General features: G+C 46.1%; 1 long non-coding RNA gene across 1 annotated transcript; it reads right to left on the bottom strand.

Annotated features, from left to right (window-relative positions):
- Positions 1 to 897: 897 nt before the first annotated feature.
- LOC118660258 lies at positions 898 to 4,563 on the bottom strand. The gene is made up of 2 exons (XR_004968852.1): positions 4,293 to 4,563; positions 898 to 2,419 (listed from the first exon to the last, which is right to left on the bottom strand). It is a non-coding gene; the product is annotated as an uncharacterized LOC118660258 (long non-coding RNA).
- Positions 4,564 to 17,400: the final 12,837 nt, after the last annotated feature.

A 17,400-nucleotide genomic window follows, 5' to 3' on the forward strand; every position in this document is an offset into this window, starting at 1 on the left:
TCCTGATTTATATTTAAATTTTTCTATTTATGTTACATTTCTTCCAATGATGCATCAGAATGCTCTTTCTCTATAACTTCCCTCCTCCAGCTGATCAGTTACATCTTTTTAAAATATGTTTTTATTGATTTTTAGAGATAGAGAAAGAGAGAGGAATTGAGAGAGAGAAACATCAACGAGAGAGAAACATTGATTGTCTGCCTCCTGCCCGCCCCCTGCAGGGGATCAAGCCTGGAACCTGGGCATGTGACCTGACTGGGAATGGAACCAGTAACCTCTTGGTTCGATGCTCAACCACTGAGCCACATCAGCCAGCCCTAGCTTTGCATTGTTTTAACAAAAACTCTGTTCTTAATTCATTTGTTATATTATTTCATTTATTTATTTGCTTATTTAAGAATGAAACTTTTTTCTTTTGTGTGCTTGAATGATCTGTCAATATTCTTCACTCATCTATCTATTTGAGTAATTATATTCTTATCAGTTTGTATGTGTTTGTTAAATAAGAAGAGTGATATCTTTGCTATATTTGTTATAGTGCCGTTTTCTTTAGATTTTATTTATGGTATATTTTGCTTCAGGATTTTAACATTTTTGATGATCTATCCTTTGATTTTTAATTAGGACTCCCTTTCTTATTCAGAGATGAAATAATTTTACCAGGGCACAAATATATTCTATTTTTTTATACCTCATGGATTTTATACTCTATTTATCTACTAGTGTTAAGAATGTAAGCTTATTATTAAAGGTATCTTTGTTATGGCTTTATTTTTCTACACAATCTGTTAGTGGGATATATGATAATTTACTTGACTTCACTATTGGCTGTGTAGCTCTCCCCCAGGATTTTACTATTTTAGAGTACACTGCAATGAAAAAAATCTCTTCCAAACATTTTCTTCACAGTTCGCATTATTTAATTCCCATGAAAGTATGATCAATATGGCCAAAGTTAAGAATATTGTTAACTATCCAGATATAGATGGCTTTCTAAGTGGGTCCTCTGGCTTTTAATTTGATAAGTGGTGTTGTTTGGAGAATCCCAACACGGGGAATTCTCTGAGGGGACCAGGTATCTAGCCCCGCTTGTGAACTAGTAATCCCAACCCATTGCATTTCCTTGACAGTTTCTAGAAGGTCAAGGTCAGTCTCATTTGGCAAACACTTATTTTCTCACCACCTCTGGAAGAACACATTGAAGTCGAGGGATGTTCAACACCCACGCCCAGTGGACAGAGCCAGAAATCAGTCCAGCCGGTAGAGAAGCAACTGTTCCGGTAAGTAGCCCAATGGTCCTTTCTCATCTCTCCGTCTCTTCGGGAACACAAGCACACTGACCAAGAGTTCGAGGTGGAAGACGATTTTAAAGTGAAGAGAGAGCCAAATGCCCATCACCACTCCGGAGAAATAGCAGAAGCCGCCTTCTCACTGTCCCCCCAAAGTGCTCTGATATTCAAGAAATCTTTGAGTGGTTGCTTCTGAAAATTTTGTGAGGCAAAAACCTGAGAATTTGGCCTGTCTTTAATCAAATATTTATGATGCCCTCATTAGTCTCCAGTCCCAGGGACTGTGAGCTCTCATTTGAATTTCCAGCGTCAGGGAGTTCTGAAAGGAAGTGTCCTATGATATGCGCTGTTTATACAGATCAAATATGCATGTGTTGGTTTTGCAGGGGTGTCAGCGCTGCTGTTATTTAAGGGGACAGTGATAATGAGGTGCAGCAGGAGCTCCTGCTGGGGATTTCAGGGAACATCTGGGCTGTGGTGGGCTCACACGGTCCACTTCACGGCAGCCAAAGCTTTCATGGGGCCACAGGGACATGAGGGGGCGTCCCTGTCACCGCATTGCTTGCTGGGCTTGACTGGTGTGTGATAATGAGGTGACATTCCCGCCCAGGCAAGCAACGAGGCAGAGAAAGCCACCAAGAACAAGGGGGTTTTGTGAACTGACGGTTCAAGGGTTCAAGTCTAGCTGGAGACTGTGTGATGGAGGAGTGACTAGAGGTGAGCAAGAAAGGCAGGCGGAGGCTGGGATCTGAGTGGCCTTGCGGGCTCTGCCCTGGAATGCAGACATCATCCCTCCCAGGGCCAGTGGGAAGGTGTTCGTGGGTTTTAAGCTAGTGAGTGACATTGCCTGGTTTGCTTCATAAGATGTTTCTGGCTGCATTGTTGAACACAAATGGGCAGGGCCAAGGCTGAGACAAGAGGGCATGTTCGGAGGCTGTTTCAAATCCTGGAGACAAATGATGGAGACATGGAGAAGCGTGTTGGCCATGAAGGGGTGAAAAGACGAATGGCTATTTTGGGTTCTGGAATCCACATGATCGAGCTGTCATTTGTATGTGTGGAGTGAGGAAGAGGGAAGCCTCGGGGGCGACCTCGGAGCTGTAGCTCAGGTGGCTGTGTCCTGGGGGAACCTACAAAGAATCACACAAGGTTGTTTGAAAGGGAAAACGATGAGTTTGTCTTTGAGGATCTGGGTTTGAGTTGACGGCCACAGTCCCAGCAGAGGTTCTGAGGAGGCAATTGAATGTAGTGGTCTGGGCCTCAGAACTAGAAGTGGGGACATCCTCAGGTGAGTGTGGGTTGTGAGGTGGCTGTTGAGGGCATTGTTATCTTAGGGTTTCCATTTTCTCTCCGAGGAATAAATGACCTGCTGGGGTGAGCCTGGGTCCTGGTAGGCACTGAGGTGTGTCGGGGAAGGAGCACTAAGGTGTGTCTAGAAAGCCTCTGAGCACCTTCCTTCCCGGAGCCTGCAGATTAGTTGAGGATACAGGCAGTTAAGCGGACAATGACGCCCAAGAGGAGGAATGCCATGGGAAGGGTAGGGGAGGAGCACTGTGGAGGGTGCCCAACCCCAACTCAGGATGGACTGCAGGAAACAGGGGGAATTCTTAAGAAACCCTTGATATTTCATTTAGGATATGCAGGATGAGAAGGGTCTATTCAGGCAGAGGAGGTGAAGGGTGTGCATGCACAGGGGCACAGAATGGAGAGTGTTGAGCCCATTTGCCTCTGAAACTGTGTCTGTGCTGCACCAAACTCAGCATCCAGGATTGAGGAGCTGCTCAATATCTCTCAGGAAGGAAGGAAGGAAGAGAGGACAAAGGAAAGGAAGAAGAGAGAGAGAGAGAGAGAGAGAGAGAGAGAGAGAGAGAGAGAGAGAGAGAGGAAAAAGACAGAGGACAGAGGGAGGAAAGAAGGGATGAAGGAAGAAAGGAGGAAGGAGGAAGAAAGGAAGGAGGGAGGGAGGGAGAAAGGAGGGAGGAAGGAGGAAGATGAACTATAGGCCTATCAAGATGAGTGGCAGTAGGATGGAGAACTGTGAAGGCAAGTTCCTGCAGAGCCTAGGAAGTCAAGGTCAAACATTGGGACTTTACAGGAGGTCAAGGGGGCTGCTTGGCGGGTTGGATCCAGAAGGAGCGTGGTTCCCTTTGCAGTGTTTGCTAAGCTGCTTCCAGGAAATGGACAGGAGGGCTGGAGCTCCTTAGAGGTGAATGTTTGGATTTTGTTGACCCATGTTTCCAGGTTTTTGTTTAATGCAAGTTCAGCGAAAACAGGCTTCTGTGAAAGTCAAGGTCTACAGCAGCTGTCACAAGAGGAGGCTGAAGGGTGCACAGGTGTGTGGTGGGAAGGCCTCCCTCGGGCGCTGCGGCTCCACACCCTGCCTTCCTCAGCACCCACCCCACCCCACTCAGGGAGGGCCTGGGGGGAGAAATACACCAGAAAGGAGGATATGAAGGGGAACGGAGCTGGGCCCCTCGCCGGGGCAGAGCGGTCAGAGTGCCCTTCCTGACTGGCTGCTGGTTAGGGATGGGGGCCTTGCTGGGAGGAGGAATGTGCTTTCCAGATTCTTTTTCTCCTCTCTTTTCTGTTCCTCTTCATTTTCCTGTTTTATTAACAGGCAGAGTGAGGGATGCAGGGTGGAGCTAGGGGGGCTTTTACTTGGGAAATCTTTCCACAGGAAAACATAAGCTTAGGAAATGGACAGCCCTGGTTTTAATCCCAGTTTTGGTTCCTCTTACTAATGCGTGTCACAGAGTGAACTATTTCAAAATCTCTTAGCTTCTTTTGTTCTTCAATTAAAAAACAAACAAAACCCAGCCATTTCTTTGTCAATCACAGCATGCTGTAAGCTGCAATGCCTAGCATTTAGTAAGCATTTAATGAGTATTCAGTCTTGCCCTCACCCATCTCTGGAAGCACTTTTCTAGAAGGAGGATTAAGGGGACAGAACTTTTAGGAAGGGAGCAGTTAAGGGGAATGGCTACACCTTTGAGCCCAGCTTACCTGTGAAGAGGCCTCTGAAGTGAGGGAGGAAGCCATGTGCAGGAATGCCAGGTATGCGTGTGGACAGAGGAGTCCTTGGGCCAGCCTTTCAGGGCTCTGTGTGTGATGGGGGGCGGGCAGGAGGGTGAGCGGGTGGCCTCTTTTCTTCCAACAGAAGGGAGAAGCCCTGATGGATCACCCCCTGCCACCCCATGGTGTGCTGAGTTGGGTCTTGTCCCATGGCCCCAGGTGGCGTGTCCCAGTTGTACAGAAGGAATGGAAGCTGCTGACAGGGGAGTGCTGAAGGAAAGATTTATGACTGATGGAGGGGGGCAGGGCCTGAAACCGGTCCTGTGGAAAAGGGCGGCTATGCCATTGGTTTGGGAGGGTAGGGCCTGTGTCTGCCTGCTGGGCTGCTTGAGATGTGCTATCTCTCTGGTCATCTGCCTTGGGAGGGGTGATTTATATGTGAGTCTTTCTGTTGGTTTCAGGATTAAGATTCCTCGAATAGATTCTGTGTGTCCCTGTGTGTGATCATGAATAATTCATGTGTAAACTGCCTAGTCATACCGGTGGGTGTTATTCTCACCACTAACTCCAGTGGATCTAACTGAAGTCAGGGTTCTCACTAGCGCCTGGACACATGGCAATGGGAATCAACAAAATACAAACAAATGGGGAAATCCAGAGCCCGACGAGGGCCCTCCCATGCAGCTGGGAGACAGCCAGAGGAGATTCCTCCCCAGATATGTGGTGATGGAAAGATACTATAGATCAATGTCAAGAGTACACAGGTGGAAGTTGGTCTTCGGAGAGCCCAGAGGGATAACGACCAGCACTGGTGGGGAAGTTGGGAAGATTCCACAGCGGAAGAGACATCTGAGTTGGATTTTGAAGGAGGAGTGGAAGGAGGATATTCGGGTCTGAATCCTAAAAGACCTAGTCAAGTTTGATCCCCGTTGCTGATGTCATTGTTTTTCAGTCTTAGTTCTACCATTTAGTGCCTCCTCTGTAAATCCGAAGCACCCCCAGGGTCCTACAGTCTTTATCACAACACTCGTCTCCTTTTCCTTCTCAGGCAGTTGTCATCTGACTCTGTGTGACTTCCGGCTGGGCTCCCACTGGAGATGCCCAATAATGCCAGACAATTTCCCTTTCTGGAAACACTTAGCACTAAGTAATTCTCTGTTTCTGATTTTTTGTGGGCCATTCACACTGAGGTTGTATGTCCCCTCCTCTTGTTCTGCATCGTTGCTGTCCTTTCCCATAAGTCCCTTGTCCTGTTAGCTCACCCTCAGGTGAGGGGAGAAGTCCCCAGACCCTGCTTTGACCAAAGACGACATATGCATATGGTGTGCCTATTCGGGCTTTCTCCCCCATTTGCCAATTTATAGATAAGATTGTAATTTGAGTTCCTTGATGCCAAATGTTCTTTATGCTAATGATGTGAATGAACACAACAGAAATGGTGACACTACCTGATGTTGATTAAGCCTTAGCAGAGGACAGCCAATATACTGAGCCTTGGTGTTAGTTAGTATCTCCATTTTACAGCTAAATACGCTGAGCTGGAGCTTTCTAATAGAGGTGGAAGAAAGGGGCAGCAGTGAGGTTGCCACTTAAAGCTGAAGATATTAAAATGAGAGAGGTCCTGGCCAGTGTGGCTCAGTGGTTGAGTGTCAACCTAAAAACCAGGAGATCATGGTTCAATTCCCGGTCAGTGCACTTGCCTGGGTTGCAGGCTCAATCCCCAGTGTGGGGCGTGCAAGAGGCAGCTGATGAATGATTATCTTTCATCATTGATGTTTCTCTCCCTCTCCCTTCCTCTCTGAAATCAATAAAAAAATATATATTTTTAAAATAAGAGGGCTCCTAGTTCCCTGCTTTGGCCAGTTCTTATATTTCTGTGTGGGGTCCCTCAATTCAGCAGTGCTAGAGGGGGGCAGGCCAGGAATGCCAGGCTTCAGTCCTGTCCTCTGAGTTAAGCACCCAGACTTGATCTGGCCAGGTGCTTGCACGGGGCTCAATGTCAAGGCCGTTGTGAGAGATGGTTCAGTGGATGGATTATCTTTCTGAGCCTCTGATTTCTCTTCTGTAAACTACTCATGTTGATGATGCTGCCATTATAGGGTTGTGAGCACTACATACAAATTAGGCCGAGCCCTTATCACACCATCTGGCTTCAAAATATCAGGCCTCTCCAACATATCTTGATGTTACCATTATTTTTCTGTGTCCAGCATTATTGTAATAAGAAGTTGCAAGAAGTTACATCAAAGAGTGCTAGCTTGATGTCGTTTTTCAGGCCAAACCAACTCAGGTTGATTTAAAAATGTCGGTAGTGTATGTTCATGTTGACTGTAGATTGGTGCTTTGCTGTTGGAGGGTGCAAAATAGCAGGCGTAGGCAATGGCAGAGACTTTGAAGTCGTGGCTCCCAGGGCCTATTTTCTGATGTTTTCTGGAGCCATTGGTTGTCTTTGCTCACCTCATTTATCTCCGCTCTGCCTCAGCTCTTGCTTAGACATAGCACTTTGCTCATTCTGGGCATATTTTCAAAGATCATTTTCAAAGATCATTCATTCATTCATTCAGTCACTCATTCATTCCTTTATTAATTCATCCATTCAATGGACATTGATTGAGGAAGTACTATGTACCCAGCCTGCGCTAGTGCTGTGGATGTGGAAATTAAAATGGTACAGGTTCCACCACCTCGGTCCACATGACCCCACAGACCCAATGAGGCCAGCAGGATGGAACAGGCCCTGGGGGATCAAAGTGCATGGAGGGGCTTCCCTATAAAAGGGAGTGACAGATTTCAGGTGACTTCCAAAATGATGACACCGCCTGTTCCACATAGAAGTGCCCCCTTACACATTTCTTCAAAGCAGATAAAAATGAAAAGCCCAGAGCACTCCAGTCTCTACATCATAGACATCCCAGGGTCGGCCTCATTGGCTTCTCCCCATGAAGGTCTGCCTCTCCCCACATTCCTCTCCCCTGAGTGACCCGGCTTTTCCTCTCTGCCCCGTGTCCATCGGCGCTTTCAAGGGCCGTGTGCTGGCGAGAGAACTCTGGTGTGAAAGCTCTTTGAGAGGGTAGATATTTTTAAAGATCGTCAGGATCCTGCCAGCCGCTCTCATTACGGAGTGCTTCTAGGCTTTTCACGGGAACAAAGTTGGGTGCAAGTACCTCTCCGGCGTGCAGCCTGCCCTGACAGAGAGTGTGCGATTATTCCTCCAGGAGGTTAACTTCCCGCGGCGTCTTCAAGTTCATTCATTACTTTCCCCAGGACTTGTGTTTATTTCCAGCACCTGTGAAAAACCACACTGATATTTCAATACCCACTCTCGTTGACTGCCCGTTGTGTGTAAACACTTGCAGGCCTTGAAGGCAATTTTTAAAATAAAATAGAAAGTTACTTATAAGTTGTACCTCAAAAATGAGTTTATATTAGACCTTTTAGCATCTGACTTAAAAATTTTCTTTTTTTTAACCTTCATCCCAATCCAGAGTTTGGATTTATAGTCCAGAGATGTCATTTTGAATTTAATTACAAAAAAAAAAGAGGTTAGATTCTACAGATTTGAAGGAAATGCGCCCCCATAGAGATCCCACCCAGGGGAGGCCCAGCTTTGTTTCCTGAGCATCTGCTGGGCGTCTCTACGTGGAAGTTCCATGGAGCAGGCAAACTCAGCATGGATGAAGGAAATCATTTTCTTCCCCTCCAATCCTATTTCTCCTCCTGTGGGGCCCTGGTCCTGGCTTTGTATAACAGCCTCTCCCCTCCTGTGTCCGGGGGCAGATGTCCTGATTCATGCACAAGCTCTCTCCTCTTCTACCATAGAGCTTCTTCACCACCATGCCCTGTCGTTTTTTTCTCCTATGTCTTGGAGGCCATGGTTTCAACATGCAGATGTCCTGCCTCATTCATGGATGTAGGGTGGGGCCAGGCCATGGGTGTTTCCAGCACGTGTCCAAGGTGTTTCTGATGCCCCAGAGTGTGAGGTCTCTCTAGTCTCCCTCTCAGGAACTTGGTCTAAGCACTCCTAATGTTAGTTCTATTTTCCTATTGATCCACCAGGTCTCCTTGATCCCCACCCGGACTTCTCCAGGCCATCTTTGCACTCTTTCCAAGATCTGACCACCTTGTTACTCTGCTGTTACAACCGTCAGTGGGACCCCGGCTGTGGATAACACCCAGACGAGTACGTGTGGCATGCTGGGAGCTCTCATAGCCCTTTCTAGTGTTCTCGCCCAGCACTTTCTTTCACACACCCTCTCTTTCTCGCGATAACATTCCTGAGCTTCCAGGAAGATAAACCTGAGGCTGAGTTGCCTGGATGCAAGCAGACTCTCTAAAGCATCGAGATGGCTGTCCTGCTGGCCAGTAAACGTTGAGATATCTGCCTTCAGGTGGGTTTGTTCAAAGAAACAGAACCAATTGCAGTTCCCTGGAGAGTCATGGAGACAGCAATAGGACCTGTAGGAAAGTTGGCACTGTCACCAGGGACAGCTGACAGAGAAGGAAGTCTTCCATTATTAGGAGCAGAACTAGGGTCAGTGGGTGAGAACCAACGGACACCTTTATCAGCTTGATACACAGCAGTGTAGCTGGGACTCTCCAGTGATGAAATGGATTCATCTGAGGGTGATGAGCTCCCTGCCATTGGAGATATGCAAATAGAGACTAAATGGCCTCTTGGCTAGGACACTGAAGGAATGGAAAGTACTTAAACAATGGCTGGTGCATTGAAGTGTGTGGTTGTCATCGTTGTCATCATTGAATATCATCATTATCATCACCGCCATCACCACCATCACCACCATCACCATCACCATAATCACCACCACCATCATCATTGCCATCATCATCATCACCACCACCATCACCATCATCATCACCAATCACCATCATAATCACCATCATCACCATCACCATCATCACCATCATCATCACCATCATCACCATCACCACCATCATCTTACTTCAAGTGTTGGAGGAATGTTAGGGACCTTGCGATATTTAGTTGTCCTGTGATGCTGGAGTTTTGCCTGTGCATTGCCACAATGGATCCAGCTGTTTATGGTCATGGTTTTCGAGCCCATGGGAATGTCTTAAAAGCAGCTGCAAGCTCTGTGTGTAGTGCTCCACCCAGAGACGGCGCTCTCTATTCAGACTAATTTTTTTTTCAAGACTGGAAATAGCTTTTCCATAATCTCCCCATGGTGTTTCCTTCCAAAGACTCACCCCTGCCCTGCATTATCTTTGTGGTTCCGGAGACATTTGTGCTCAACCTTTGCAACAGCAGGCACCCAATTCTGCTCTGAAGCCCAGTAATGAGAACAATTCACACAGAGGCTGTGCTGGGCATGGTGGCCGGGATGGACTGGGGCTCCCCACACTGCCTCCAAAGGTGGATGCCACATACAAATTACAAATAAATTCTTAATAATAAATTCAGATGCATTGAGATACACAAAGGTCTTTTATTTTCTTCTAACTTAAAATCTTTGCATCCCACCATTGAGCAACAAGTTTTATTAAAGGTGCAACTGGCTTATTAGAGAGCTGTCCAACTGCATCTTACTAAATATTGTTGCAAATAATTCTGGCTTCTAATATTCTTCCCAAACTATACCATGATTATAAAGATACTGGATGGCAAATTGGTGAACTTTGCCCATTTATTTCCCATTTTCTTCCTTTATGATTCTGGAACTAAAAAAGCTCTGGGTTATTGTTTAAGCATAGTCTTAAAATTATTGCCTTAGGGATGATCTTCTTGAAATACTTGATGAATAGAAATACATGCATACATCTACATATATATACATACATACATGTAAACACACTCACACATATATTTCACATTTTGAAAATGGTAAAATAAACCACACATATAGAATTCTATGTATCATCTCTCTCTCTCTTTTCCTATCTATCTAACTGAAAAACATACAGGTATATAAATATAGGGTGTCCCAAAAATGTATACACATGCTTTGAATCATTATAAAGGCAGTGTTTATCAAAATACATTTCATTTTCAAAATTGAGATATCAGCTGTTAAAGTGTGTATACTTTTTGGGGGACACCATGTACCTAAATTGAAGTCATGCTTTTATCCTGCATAGCTCCGTTTTCCTCCCTCCTTTGCCAAAGTTAACAATTTCCAGGTATTTCTGTGAGTTATTTTGGTCCCTGCAATGAGGTGTCACTGCATGTAAACCTATAGCAACATTATTTTATACAATAAATGCTAAACTGCAGTGTTTAGTGCCATATATTTTTAGTTTACATTAGTGGGAAAACGCTGTGATTGTATTTGTTTCTGACCTTGCTTTTTATTCTCAGCAGGATGTCTGAAAGCTCCATGTACACTTCATCTTTCACGTGCTTTGTAACATCCCAGTCTATGAATTGACTGCATGCTATTCTTCTGTTATTTTTTAAGTTTTAGCTCTTACACACTGTGCCGGAATGCGCATCCTTGAGTGTGTCTTTTGTGACCACGTGGGGAGAGTTTCGTGGGCAGGTTGTGGAATGCAGGCATTTGGGACTTGAAAGGGAAGTACCAGTTTTTACTTTTCCTGACCTTTGCTCCAGGAGCATCAGCAGTGCCTTGGCTCAGACACCCTGGAGGTCGGTTTCAGGTCACATTGCCTGAAGGGACCTCAGAATATCATTGCTGAGCATCAGCACTTCTAAATTATGGTGCTTATTACTGGATTTTTATTTTAACTAGTTAAGCAAAAACATAGGTTACATTCTCAACCATTTTGTTTTCTAAACATTTATAGATGTTTTCAATATAATTTGTTTCCTTTGCAATCCTTATGTGTATTTATTATCCTATACAATAAAAGGCCAGCCACCATAAGCGTAAACACCGGAACAACCAGAGCCCAGAACCACCACGGGCCCCCTCGGGGCTGGCCCCACCCCCAAGCAAGCAGTAATCGGGGGGGAAATCCCTCAGCCCGACCTGTACCTTCTACAATCCGGTACCCCTTGGGGGATATCAGTCAGACAACCCTCTCACAATCCAGACCGCTGGCTCCTAACTGCTCATCTACTTGCCTGCCTGACCACCCCTAACCCCTCTGCCTGCTGGCCTGATTACCCCCAACCCCTCTGCCTGCCTGGCTGATTGCCCTTAACTGCCCTCCCTTGCAGGCCTGCTTGTCCCTAACCACCTCTGCCTCGGCCTCTACCACCATGGCTTTGTCTGGAAGGAGGACTGGACAACTGGAAGATCTCTGGTCGACCTGGTCTAATTAGCATATTACCCTTTTATTAGTATAGATTATATCACATTATATCATGTTATGTCATATTATATCATATCATGTTATGTAATCTATAATAAATACATAGAAGGATTGCAAAGGAAACCAAATCTTTGATAATAGTGGATGCAACTGTAGGGACAAAGCCTGGAACCAGATGACCTTGACTTTGTGTGATCTTATAAAAGTCACCTGAGTCTGATTTCTTGCCAAAATAAAATCTGAGTGCTTTGGTTTTTTGTTCCCTTTAAGATCAAGGACAATGAATGAGGAGCTCGTTGAGTTCTAGTTTTTGTTGGTAGAAGGCTAAAGACAACAGGAAATTCGCCAACAGAAATTGGCTTTTTGCTCATTAGAAAGGTTTTGCAAGGTGGGGCTGTTCTCAGTGGAAGCGTTTGGTTAAATAAATAATGCTGATGTCTTAGTGTAGCAGGAATGCTGTTTATTTTCTCATCATTCCATACTTTGGCTTGATTTCCCCTCATTGGGTGCTAATTGGGCTGTGTTTGAAAAATTCATGATGACTTATTACCCTGTATACTTGGTCTAAGAGACACTTGAGGGACTTCAGAGAAAAAGGAGCTGTGAGCTGGTCTAATTTTTAAAAAATGTTCATAAAACAGGAAACAAAGGAACCCGGCTCCATCCTAGAAAGGGACTTGAAATTGGGCTCTTGTTAGGATGTCTGGTGACAACAACTAGTTTTCTCAGTTCTTTCCAGCTTTTATTATTCTTCCCTTTCTTCCATTCTTCTTTGTCTTTAAAAAAATGTACCTGAAGACTCCGAAGCAGCTGCTGTTGACTGTTGTGAGGAATATGCTAACATTCTCCATCTCGGAGCACCATTTAGCATTTTAACAAATGTTCACTTAGCTTTAAAAATGCGGTTTGGTTGAAAAGGGCTACGTGTGTTTCATGATTTGATAGCAGCCAGTGCGAGCGAGACAGCAGTTCGGAGACGGAGTGATTTGTTTCTCCGTGTGGTGTGTTTATTATCGCTTCTCATTACATTATATTTGGAGATAAAGCATCGCCTGCCGAGGCCAGCGGCGGGGCCTCTGCTCATCGCTCACGGGTGCCCTCGGAGCCGCCGTGTTATCTGCAGCTCCGCCGGTCCTATCTCGCTGGGGGAGGGCGGATGGGGACATCTCTGGAATAAGGACGCCAGGAGGACCCCCTGCTCTAGAACACGTGACAGGCTGGGGCTGGGCTCCTCACACCAAGAACACATTTGAAGACATTCACAGACGAAAGGTTTGATGACCTTACAGGGACAAAGAGTCTTGTTGGGGCCTTGTACACATTCACGCTCATTATTTGATAAATATTCCAAGCTTCTGTCTTTGTCATTTGCTGGGCAGAGTGCAGAGGACAGAGAAACCAACAAGATATGGTCCTTGTCTTCAACGGACCATAGACTCTCCTCATCCAGAGAGACAAGGTAAAAAGGCAGTCAGGTAAACTGGTTGGCCCCTCGGGCAGAAGTGGGAGAAGAGGGGGCTGTGGGGCCTCAGAAGAGGTGTCTGACCCAGGGACAGGGGCAACTCATTCATACTCATTCATTCATTCAGTATTGATCTGCCACCTAAAATGTACCCAGGTGCTAGGGAATCTACGGTGTTAAAAATAGATATGGTGCATGTGCGTGTGTGTGTGTGTCTGAAACCAAAAGTGTTTCTGGAGCAGAGAGGTCTCAGCAGATGGCCGACCAAGGGCTGTTTAACTAACAGGAGATGGAGATGAAGAGGTCTCGCCCCAGCTGGCGTGGCTCAGCTGTTGAGCGTTGACCTATGAACCAGAAGGTCACGGTTTGATTCCCAGTCAGGGTACATGTGGGGCATGCAGGAGGCAGAGGATTAATGATTCTTTCTGGTGGTTGGTGATAGGTAGGCGTGTCCTTGACCTGGACAGCATCCACTCCAACTCCATCCAGAAAGAGGGCCTGATGACTCGCCTTAGCACATCTGGAGGGCATGGAGATTGAGGGGCAGGGGATGGGGAGGGGGCATCAGAGGTGCTTGGCCAGGTCCTTGCCTTCCTCTCACCCTCCAGCCTAAGACCCAGGGCTTCCTCGGCTCCAGTAGCCTGCTCTGTGCTGTGCCTCTGCCTCACCTGCCTCATGGCTCAGACTTGCGCCGGAAGTCAGCGTCCACCATATAAGCAAAGGGACAAGTGGGGAGTAAACAGGGAACAAGGAAGAGAAAATTAAAGCAAACCCCCCACAAATCAGAAAAAGAAATAGTGGGGCAGATGGTGCCTGTCAGGTGCGACTGGCGTTGCTATAAGTGTTGGTTAGCAGATCCCGAAGGACAGAGAGCAATGGGCCCCATGACTTCTTTGGGCTGCTTGGAAGTGATCTATTTACGGCAACTTATAAAGTGCATTTATGTTTGCGTAAGACTTTGTTGTAGTCAGAGGTGGGCTTGCAAAGCCCATTTTATTTTATTTTTTAATTTATTATGGTTATTTTTTAAATATATCTTATTAATTTCAGAGAGGAAGGGAGACGGAGAGAGAGATAGAAACATCAATGATGAAAGAGAATCATGGATCAGCTGCCTCCTGCACGCCCCACACTGGGGATCAAGCCCGTAACTCAGGCATGCGTCCTGACCGGGAATGGAACTGTGACCTCCTGGTTCATAGGTCATCGCTCAACCACTGACTGGGGATGACTTTTCTCTGCTGGCCGGCCGGGGGCGGGAGGGGGGGCAAAGCCAATTTTAACCTGAAGACACCGGGGCTCAGGTGCTGAGTGATGAGGCAGGTGCCTTGTGCTGGAAGTGGCAGAGGTGGCCCAGGACAGTCAGAGGGCACAGTATGACTCAAGAATGAGTTCTATTTGCTGACAAGAGTGAGATTCCTGAAGAGCTGAATCATGCAGATTTGGAGGATGGGAATCTTCTGAAGGAAAAGGACCTGAAAATGGCTGTTGGGACTTTGCCACCCAAGGACCTGGGGCAAGAAGTGCCCATCGCCTATCTCCTCAGTTGTGAAATAAGTCACCAGGTGGCTCTTCAGAGCAGTGGAATTCCCACGCTGGAGGTCACTTGCTCTTCTTCTTTGGTTTTGCACATGTCCCGAGGTTCAGGGAGCTGGAGGGCTTCTGGGAAGAGGAGGCAAATAGCCATGGAAAAAGGCTTTATCCTCCTCCTGCTCATACCCACAGCCAAGCTTGATTCAACAAGATGTTTAAATTCTATTTTCACTATCTGCACATAATGTTCTGCTCCCAAGGGTGACTCTGGTGAAAAGCTACTGATGTTTGGTTGCAACCAAAGACAGGTGAAAGTCAAGTTTGTGCATATTTGCCTATTAAAACAAGACCCTTAAATCTCCCAGCTGGAGGGGGCGGGGGGGAGTGAGGTCTGTAAAGGCACACGCACAGACTTTGCCGTGCAGCTGAGGTTTCCGTCGCTCTGGTTCTTATTTATGGATTTCTGCAGTTGACTTTGGACGGGGGATTAGTTTTCTCTGCTGACGGCGGCTGATTGATTCAATGTGCCTGCTCACTTTCAGATACGGCCAGGCAAGCTGCAGCACAAGTTTGTGTCCGTATGTAAAATTGAGAACACAAAATAGGTTTTGTATTTGAATCCTAGGTCTTGAATATTTGAAATTTTGAACTTGACTATTTCATCGAGACACTGTCTTTCACAAGTAATTTATTTGGGGACTGCAGGCTTCTGCCTGGGCCGCGTAGATTTGGAGACTCACCTCTGAATATTAATATCATTGGGGCTATGCACATGGTGAGATTCCATACAAATGAATCCATGCCAGATACTTGAATAGACATGAAGGGGCACAGTGAATGCTTTTTCCAACATCTCTATCAGGATGTTGGCTTTCCATATGATGACTTTAATAGAATCTCAGATAAGGAAAACAGCAACAATTAGAATAGAAAACAACTCTATTCATCACACAAGACACTGGATGCAAGACAACCACCTTTAGGGCTATGGAAGTTATGCATGCCGCGTGAAAGTAAGATTTTTCTTTTTTCATTCATTTACAAAATAAGAATCTCCTTGATTTATTTTTAAGAATAGAAGCTCTTCAGAAATCAGGTTTAGCAAAGACTTAGTCATGCTCAATTCCATTTCTCATCAAAACATCCCAATCTGGAAGATGAAACTCATGAAGTTCTGAAAAAGGAAAATGGTGAGGCTTGGTGGATTGGCTGAAAGGGAGCTTGGAGCCCCGGTGCTCTGGGACCCTCCCCCTAGGCATCAGTTTGCCCTTCTGGCAGCTTTGAACACTTTATGATTCTCGGCAGAAAGATGACTTTCACTTCACATGAGACAGAGGGCACCTGGCAGGTGGGAGAGGAGGAAGACCATGACTGGTGTATGGGTGGAATTGGGTCTCCCAAGAGACTTATGCAAGTTCCAAACCCTGGTTTCTGTGAATGTGACCTCCTGTGCAATTAGGGTTTTGGCAGATATAATCAAGTTAAGAGGAGGTCAGACTGACTTAGGTTGGGTTCTCAGCCAATATCATGGGCCTCTTTATAAGAAAAGATTAGGACACAGACAAGCACAGAGAGAGGATGGTCACGTGATGATGGTGGCCAACATTGAAGTTCCTGGGGCCACAAACCAAGGAACACCTGGGACCACAGAAGCTGGAAGAGGCCAGCAAGGAACCGCCCCAGAGCCTTCAGAGAGAGCCAGGCCCTGTTGACACCTTGATGTGGGACCCCCACCTTCAGAACGTGAGAAGACATTTCTGGTGTGTAGAGTAGCCCTGTGGAGGGACTTGGTTAGGAAGCCACAGGAAATGAGCACAGATATGAATCATCTGGTGTAGGAACTCTGGGGACAGAACAGCCAGGGCTCAAGTTCTTGGACCCTCATGAGTGTGTGACCAGACAAGGCACTTAATTTCCTTAAGCCTCTGTGGAGTGAGGATGATGTGGGTTTTTATCATAGGATTGTGGACAGGAAATAAATGGCCTGTGTCAAGTGTTTAGTACAGGTAAACAACTCTGTGTGTGTGTGTGTGTGTGTGTGATGCTGTCACCACACACTGATAATTTTGTTTGCCAATTTTAAGGGCTACAACCCTGATGGAAAATGAGCCAAGTGAGCCTGGCTGGTTGGTTCAGTGATGACCCGTGAACCAGGAGGTCAAGGTTTGATACCTGGTCTTGGCACATGACTGGTTTGGGTTCAATCCTCAGTAGGGGATGAGCAGGAGGCATCTGATTGATGATTCTCTCTTATTATTTGATGTTTCTATTTCTCTCTTCCTCTCTCTGAAATCAGTAAGAAAATAAAACATACTTAAAAAAAGAAAAGAAAAGAAAATGAGCTGGATGAGACCAACAGGGACTGGACTGAATCAATCAAAAACACCTCTGTAATAATTAAAGGCAGTACTAACCTCCCAAGTCTGACATCTACAGATCCACCCCAGGAGTCTAGGGTGGAGGAAGGAAGGAATGATTGAAAGTCTGAGAACTTGGCCCGTAGCCCAATTTCTGTTTCCATGATAGTGTGACTCTGAGCAAGTTACCTGATGTCTCTGAGCCCGGGTGCCCTCTGCCAAATGACTCCAATAATTAGAATCTCACAGGCGTGTGGCTGATACCAATGAGGCAGCGGCTGTGAAAGGCTCACTACTTTGTAGCTTCTCAGAAGTTATTGGCGGTTGTTGTAGAACGTGGTGTATGGCAAGCGTTTCATCTGAGAGCCTCCCTGGGCTTGTCTTTCCCCTCCCCAATGACCTCTGATCATATGTTTTTCAAGCGTGGAGTTTCCTACATCAACGTCCTCAATGGATGCCTGTTAGACGGAAGTGGATTTGTTGGAGCCCCCCCTGCACC

The sequence above is a fragment of the Myotis myotis genome, unplaced genomic scaffold (assembly GCF_014108235.1).
Source record: "Myotis myotis isolate mMyoMyo1 unplaced genomic scaffold, mMyoMyo1.p scaffold_m19_p_1, whole genome shotgun sequence".
Taxonomy (NCBI): domain Eukaryota; kingdom Metazoa; phylum Chordata; class Mammalia; order Chiroptera; family Vespertilionidae; genus Myotis; species Myotis myotis.